Raw genomic sequence first — 7316 nt, 5'->3', positions numbered from 1 at the left:
AAGTCATGCAACTAAGACCGTGCAGTTTAAGGTCATGCAACAAGACCTCCGCTACAGTTTATGGTCATATAGTTTAGACCACGGCTGCAATGTTTAAGGTCATGCAGCATGGACCATGGTTATGCAGTTTAAAGTCATGCAACTAGGATCATGCAGTTTAAGGCCCTGCAATTAGACCTCCGCAACAGTTTAAGGTCAGTTTGGACCATGGCTGTGCAGTTTAAGGTCATGCAGCATGGACCATTACGTGTGTCGCCATGTGGATGAAGCACCATGGAGGATAGGTCTGTGAATAGCAATCTGACTACCTGGGGATAAAATGGTTAAGGATATTCACAAGCGGAGAGCTTTTAAATGAAGATGGTGGCTCTACGGGGACTGGCAAGTGGAAGCGAATCTTCACTGGGGATTAGGAGGGACAGTGTGACTCCATGGGGTAATGACGGGGCTTCATGTAACTCCACTGGGAATGATAGTCCGGAATGCAAGCATAACCCTGCTAGAGGTTGAGAAGATAAGCATGGACCTAACTCCGTAAGGATAGTGGGTCACAATAGGGTGTGACTCTCACTAGGATGTTGGTGCGAAACAAATTCATTGGGGATTAAAAGGGTAGGTATGACCTTTTGCAGACATCTAACTCCACTGGAGATGTTGATGAAATACCCTTTAGCGAAAAGGTGGTCCATCTCTTGGTTAAAGTTATGTGTATGAGCCATTTGTCACACTGTGCGTAACAGTTTTAGGATCTTGTAGCTCGGACCGTTGTTATGCAATTTTAGTGTCGTGCTGCTAAGATCATGTGGTTGAAGGTCGTGCAACTAGCCTTCCACTATAGTTTAGGGTTATATAGTTTGGACCATGGCGTTAAGCCTTTTAACGTCATGCGGCCAGGACGTGCACTATGGTGTACGATCACACAGCTGGACCATGGTTGTGCAGTTTAGAGTCATGCAACGAGGACTAAGCAGTTTAAGGTTGTGCAACTAAACCTCCGCTACAGTTTAAGGTCATATAGTTTGGACCACAACGGTGCAGTATAAGGTCATGCAGCACGGACCGTTAAGTGGTGAAGGCATGCGACTCCATGGGGAATAGAGCTGTCACCAGAGACTGGACTCCCTAAGGAGTGAGACTGTGGCACAAGAAATGAACCTCCTGAGGTGGTAGGACAACAGTCCAGATGGGAGTGCCATGGCATGCGCTTGACACTAAGTGTTGGATGGCACACACGGCATTAGGTACTTGTTGAAGAGTAAAGCAGTAGCCCTTGACGAGGCATGCAACAATGACTTTTTGATGAGGTGCACGGTGATAGTCTTGACAAGGCGCGTGGCGATATTCCCCCTGACGGAGTGTGTGGCGGTAGTCTTGATGAGGTGTGAGGTGATAGCCCCCTGACAAAGCTTGTGACGATAGTCTTTAAGTGAAGCTAGTAGCAATAACCCTTTTGAGTCTCGGGTTTAGACCCGCCCCGGCCTAGTTTTATTGCCATCACGAACTAGGGACTAGAGTTTCATTTCATGTTTGTCTAGGGACTTTGCAGCACTTCTGGGTATAAAAGGGGGAAAAACCCCTCTTTACTGTTTTAGCAAAGGGTAAAACAGTTGAAGAGTTTTCTTAGAGAGAGAGAGAGAGGGTTGAGCATCTGGGGAGAGATTTCCTTGCTAGAACTTCCCGACCGAAATCTGCAGCAAAGAGGGAGCTCTTTCTGGCGAGCTTCAGTAGGTTGTGGGCCTTTGAGAGGTGCTTGCTAACATATTTGGAGAGTGCAGAGGCTGTCTGAGCAAGGAACAGGGTTTCTCAAGGCCTTAGCCTGGTTCACAGAGGTGCCCTGCCAGAGTTTGAGTGCTCCTTTGGTCGTTTTACAGTTGAAGGGGAGGTTGCAGAGAGTTCAAAGGACTCTATCAGTCCTCTGTTTATTAGAGGAGGAGGAGGAACAACAGTGGTCTCACAGGGAACACAGCAGAATTCAGGTGAGCATGTGGGGAATTACCGAAGTGTAGAAGCAGGGAGAAGGGAGATTCGTAGGGTCACAGGGAGCTTTCGGGGATTCTCAGTGGCTTTCCGTTGTATTCTCGTCTATCAGAAAAGGGAAAAGAACAGGGTCAGATAAGGATTCCCATCAAACAACTAAGTGTTTTCAATGGGGAGAGGCTACGTTGATAGGCGAAAGACCAGGGCCAGGCAAGGATTTTCGGTGGTCGAAGGAGTATTTTTGGTGAAACCCAAAGGATTGCGAGGAAGGTGATGGGTAATGAGAAGGCTGATCATCACCACGGGGAAATAGCTGGGGAAACCAAAGAAACACGAGGGTTAATGCCCCCTAGGAATTGGGGACGGTGGGAACCGAGGAACAACGAGGGCATGTGAGCGCATGCATCACTGCCTTCACACGTCCCAAGGCCACGTTCGGCTGCTCGTGACAATGGGCTCATGCGACATTAGCTTGTCCATGGTGATGGTAGGACGTGGCATTGTGTTTTGCACAGCGATGGCTACGCAGGGTGTAAAGTCGTGCGTGGCGATGACTATGGACGACGATGTCTCACAAGGGTTAAGAGTGATGGCAATTGAGAAGTCTATGGCGCCGCAGTCTATTGGAGGCCAGGTCCGCCAGCAAAATCGTGAAGTCCATGTTGTTCCAGCATGGGCCGGCTCCTTGGAAGCTAGCCATGCCTCGTCAGATGAATTGAAGCTGAATAGGAAATGGTTGGCTTCTTCTTTTGGCCTGTAACCATCCTCTTTGGTGGCATTGGAGCGAACTTCTCCATGTCGTTTTGCTTCTTCTTCATGAGGAGAGCATTTCTTCGATGGGTTTGCTTCTTTTTCATGAGGAGAGAGTTTCTTTCTAGCCCACAACCGTCCTCTTATCCTTAAATGCAAGAGCTTTGTAACTTCTCTAGTAATGAGCTTTTTATTGTAACTTGTAATTTTTTTTAATGCAATGAAATAAATGAAGTTCTTTTTAACTGACTTAATGTTCTTCTTTTTCATTTCCATCTTTTCTTACTACACACACTGCATTTTAGGGATACATCAAGGATAATACTTCTTCAGGATTCGCTCGTTGATAGGGGGGGCTTTGCCTCCTCTCGATCTGAGTTTACCAGTACATAGGCCCCATTTGGTGTGATGTTTTTTTAGTATGAATGGACCTTCCCACTTGGGCTCGAATTTTCCTTTACGGTGCCTATGCATGACAATCGGTCTCTTGACTGCTAAGACTAGATCCCCAGGAGCGAATGAGCGAATGTTGATAGACTTGTCAAAGGCTCTCTTCATTCTTCCTTGATTGAGCTCGAGGTTTTGCTAGGCCTCTAGTCTCTTTTCGTTAAGGGAATCCAACTCTTGGTAACGGAGCTTGACCCTTTCATCTTCAGCCAGTCCCTGATGTATAGTGACACGAAGTGAGGGTATTTGAACCTCAAGGGGTAAGACTGCCTCGCCTCCATAGACCAGGGAAAAAGGAGTGGAGTTTGTAACCTTCCAAGTGGTGGTGCAATAAGTCCATAAAACTTCAGGCAGCTTCTCATGCCAATTTTTCTTTGACTTCTAAACTTCCGAACTACCACGCACAGAGTTTTGTTGAATGCCTCAGCCAAACCGTTCTCTCGAGGGTAGTACATAGTCTAGTATTTCCACTCGAAGCCGAACTAGTTGGTTAGGCGATCAACATGATGGCTTTTGAACTGGGGGCCATTATCAGAGATTATTCGGTCCGGAACTCTGAATCGGTAGATGATGTGGTGCAGCACAAAGTTCGCCACAGTGGTCCCTGGAACTTGTTTGAGAGGGATCGCTTCAACCCACTTGGAAAAGTAGTATGTCGCTGCTAGAATGAAGGCATGACCCAAGGCAGAAGGAGGGTTGATGGGTCCCACAATGTCCATACCCCACTGGGAAAAGGGCCATGATGGCTCTGGGGGTTGATGAATGAGGCTTTAGTGAATCTGGCACACCTGGCATCTCTTAGCATAGTTTTGGGCGTCAGCCACCATTGAAGGCCAATAATAGCCAAGTCTGCATATGTGTTCGTAGAGCTTAGGGCCAGACTGATGCAGCTTGTAGATATCTGAGTGCACTTCTTCGACCACTTTGCTTGCCTCTTGTGTATCGATGCATCTGAGGAGAATTCCATCAAATGACCGACAAAAGAGGACATCCCCATCGAGAAGGGTGTACTTGGTAAATATCTGTCATACGTCGTTGCTTTCCACCCAATCCTGAGGTAGCCTTCCATGCTTTATGAAGTCCATGATAGGCTCCCTCTAGTCTTTTACTTGCTCAACCTCCGCACATGTCGGGTCGAAGAATTCGGGCTCCTGCTCCTTGACCTTAGATCCTTTTCCTTGGGACATTTCTTGCTCTGCCTCAACGACATCCTTACCTGCAAGGAGTGCCCCGAATGGATAAGGTGGGCATTTAGGGAAGACTTCCCTCTCATCATTTGCGTTAACTTCGGCTCTCAAGTTGACATGTCTCCATTTGGTTACCCAGACTGGAGTGGGCCCTAACGAAGACAATTGAATGGTGGTGCCGACCTTTGAGAGTGCATCAGCCTACAAGTTTAGCCTTCTATGGATATGACTCAGGGAGAAATCATCAAACTAGGCCATGTAATATTTGGTCGTGTCATGATAAGGCTTGAGAGTATCCATCCTTACGTCATAAATCCCCTTAAGCTACCAGATGACCAGCTCAGAGTCGTCGAAGATGTTTAGTTGTTCCAGATCTAGCTCCTACGCGATCTCCAGTCCGATTATGAGAGCTCGATATTCAGCTTCATTATGAGAAAACACCTCTGCAAGTGAGAAGGATAGAGGAATTATTTCGCCTTTGGGAGTCAAGAACACAACTCTGACACCCCCTTTATCAGATTGGAATGCTCCGTCAAAGTACATCTCTCATGGCCGAGTTAGTGTCGTACAGAAAACTTCTTCATCCGAGAGATCACTTAACAAGGGAGATTTCGAAGGAACTGGGTGAGCCGTGATGAAGTCTGCTAGGGCTTGACCTATGACTGTCTTCTGTGGTACATACGTGATGTCGAACGCCATCAGCAATAATGCCAACTTGGCCAAACATCCTGACAAGCATGACGGGGTCAAAAGGAACTTGACCAAGTCCACCTTGGAGATTAACTTGACCTCGTGACCGGGCAAGTAATGGTGGAGCTTCTGTACGACAAAGATCAAAGCTAAGCACATCTTTTCGATGGGAGGGTAGTTCTTCTCGACCCCTTGCATTCTGCAACTGAGATAATAGAGCGCTATTTCTTTGCCTCCATCATTGTTCTGCACCGGGAGTGCCCCGAGTGACTCATCAAGGATGGTCACATAAAGGATAAGAAGCCTTCCAAACACTGGAGTGGAGAGTACCAGTCGGTTCAACAAGTAGTGCTTGAAGTCATCGAGCGCAGCTTGGCATGCTTCATCTCATATGAAAGGAGTTTTTTTCTTCAGAAGATGTAAAAAGAGTCTGCATCGCCCTGAAAAGTTTGAGATGAACCTCTGAATGTAGGCGAGCTATTCATGAAGGGTTGTAGGCAGCGTCATGTCTTGAATTGCCTTGAGTTTGATTAGCTCGGGCTCCGATCCACGGTACCGCACAATGAATCCTAAGAACTTTCTTGAGCGTACGCCAAAGGCACATTTCAGAGGGTTCATCTTGAGTTGGTGACGCTGCAGCCGCTCAAAGACCTTTTTAAGGTCTTGTATGTGAGTATCTTTTGTTTCAGACTTCACCACCAAGTCATCCACATAATACTCGACCTCCTTGTGGATCATGTCCTTAAAGATTGTAGTCTTGGCTGGCTGGTACATGGCACCGGCATTATTTAACCCGAAAGGCATCACAGTGTAGCAAAAGACACCTTTTGGGGTCAGAAACGCAGTGGCCTCCTCATCTTCTGATGCCATCCTGATTTGATTGTAACCAGAATATCCATCCATAAAGGAGAAGATCTGGCAATGAACTGTGGAGTCAACAAGTCATCCTTGGGGCAGGCGGTGTTCAAATCGTGAAAGTCAATGCAGACCCTGATTTGTTCATTTTTCTTCTTAACTGGGACAACATTTGCCATCCATCTTGGGTATTTGACTTCACGTATGAACCCATCTTGCCTGCGCTTGTTCACCTCAGCGTCAATCTGCATCTTGAGGTCAGATCTAAACCTTCTTGATTTATGCTTTGTGGGTTTGATGATTGGATCAATACCGAGGCGATGGACAGCAATCTGAGGGTCTACACCGGGCATCTCATGATAATGTCAGGCGAAGACGTCTCAATTTTCTCGGAGGAGGGAAATATAAGTTTCTTTCTCCTCCGGGGACATCTTTGCTAAGATGAAAGTTGGCCTCAAGTCGGCCTCATCCCCCAGGTTGATCTCTTTGAGCTCGTCAACCGTGACCTGACACCTTCTTCCCACTCTTTTAGAGCTTCCTGAAGTTCCTTGTCAAGGGACTCACAAGGATTTTCATTGACTCTGTTGGAAGGTATTTTTCATCAACATGAGGCCACCACTCAATAAAGACCTAGCAAGTAGTGGAAATTTTGACAGTCTTAGAACATCCCTAGAACTGGCCAAGATCTTCATGAGGTATCTCCAGAGTCGCCTGCCAATTTTTGGCGCATTTCGACATGCCCAAGGTAGTGAAAACTAAGAAATAGGTCCGGTAGAATCAGTCTCGAGCACCCTGAAAAGGACCCCTATAACTAGAGCTACATCTTTAGCATCTCAAATTGCTGTGGGACCACCGTCACTGGATCCGACACGATTGAAAACCCCCAAAGATCAAGTTTCAGCCCAAACGAATACTCCAGGAAGAAGTTATAGAAGAAAGAGTGAAACAAGAGGAGCCGCACGCTATTCCCGTGCGGCCACCCTGCAACACTACACCATTAAAGGGACAGTCACGACCAGTGAGTTTCAACATTCATATCTCAGCCGTCCCCAGTCGGATCGTCCTCAAATTTGGTGAGCATGTTCGTCTAGTAAAGACGAGCAATTCGATATGTGGCACACATCGTGACGATACCTGAGTACGAAGAAAAGCTAGAGAGAAGTTGTTAAACCGTGAAGAAAGTACAGGAAATTCAGCAGCATCGAGCCTCACTTGAGCGATCCAATCAAGCTGCTCACAAGCCCGATCGATATGAGACTAATTCCATTGTGGGCGAAAGGTCTTGGGCCATCTCTGACCCAAACCCCGTACATGATGAACAGTCGGATTCTACACACGAAGCCGACGAACAGACTGCAAATTTCGTCGCAAGAATCCTTGATTCCAGCAAAAATTCCAAACTTGTAAAAT

The sequence above is a fragment of the Amborella trichopoda genome, chromosome 8, assembly GCF_054954075.1.
Source record: "Amborella trichopoda isolate Santa Cruz 75 chromosome 8, AtrichopodaSantaCruz75HAP2 v2.0, whole genome shotgun sequence".
Classification (NCBI taxonomy): Eukaryota; Viridiplantae; Streptophyta; class Magnoliopsida; order Amborellales; family Amborellaceae; genus Amborella; species Amborella trichopoda.
Note: the sequence above shows the minus strand (reverse complement) of the source record.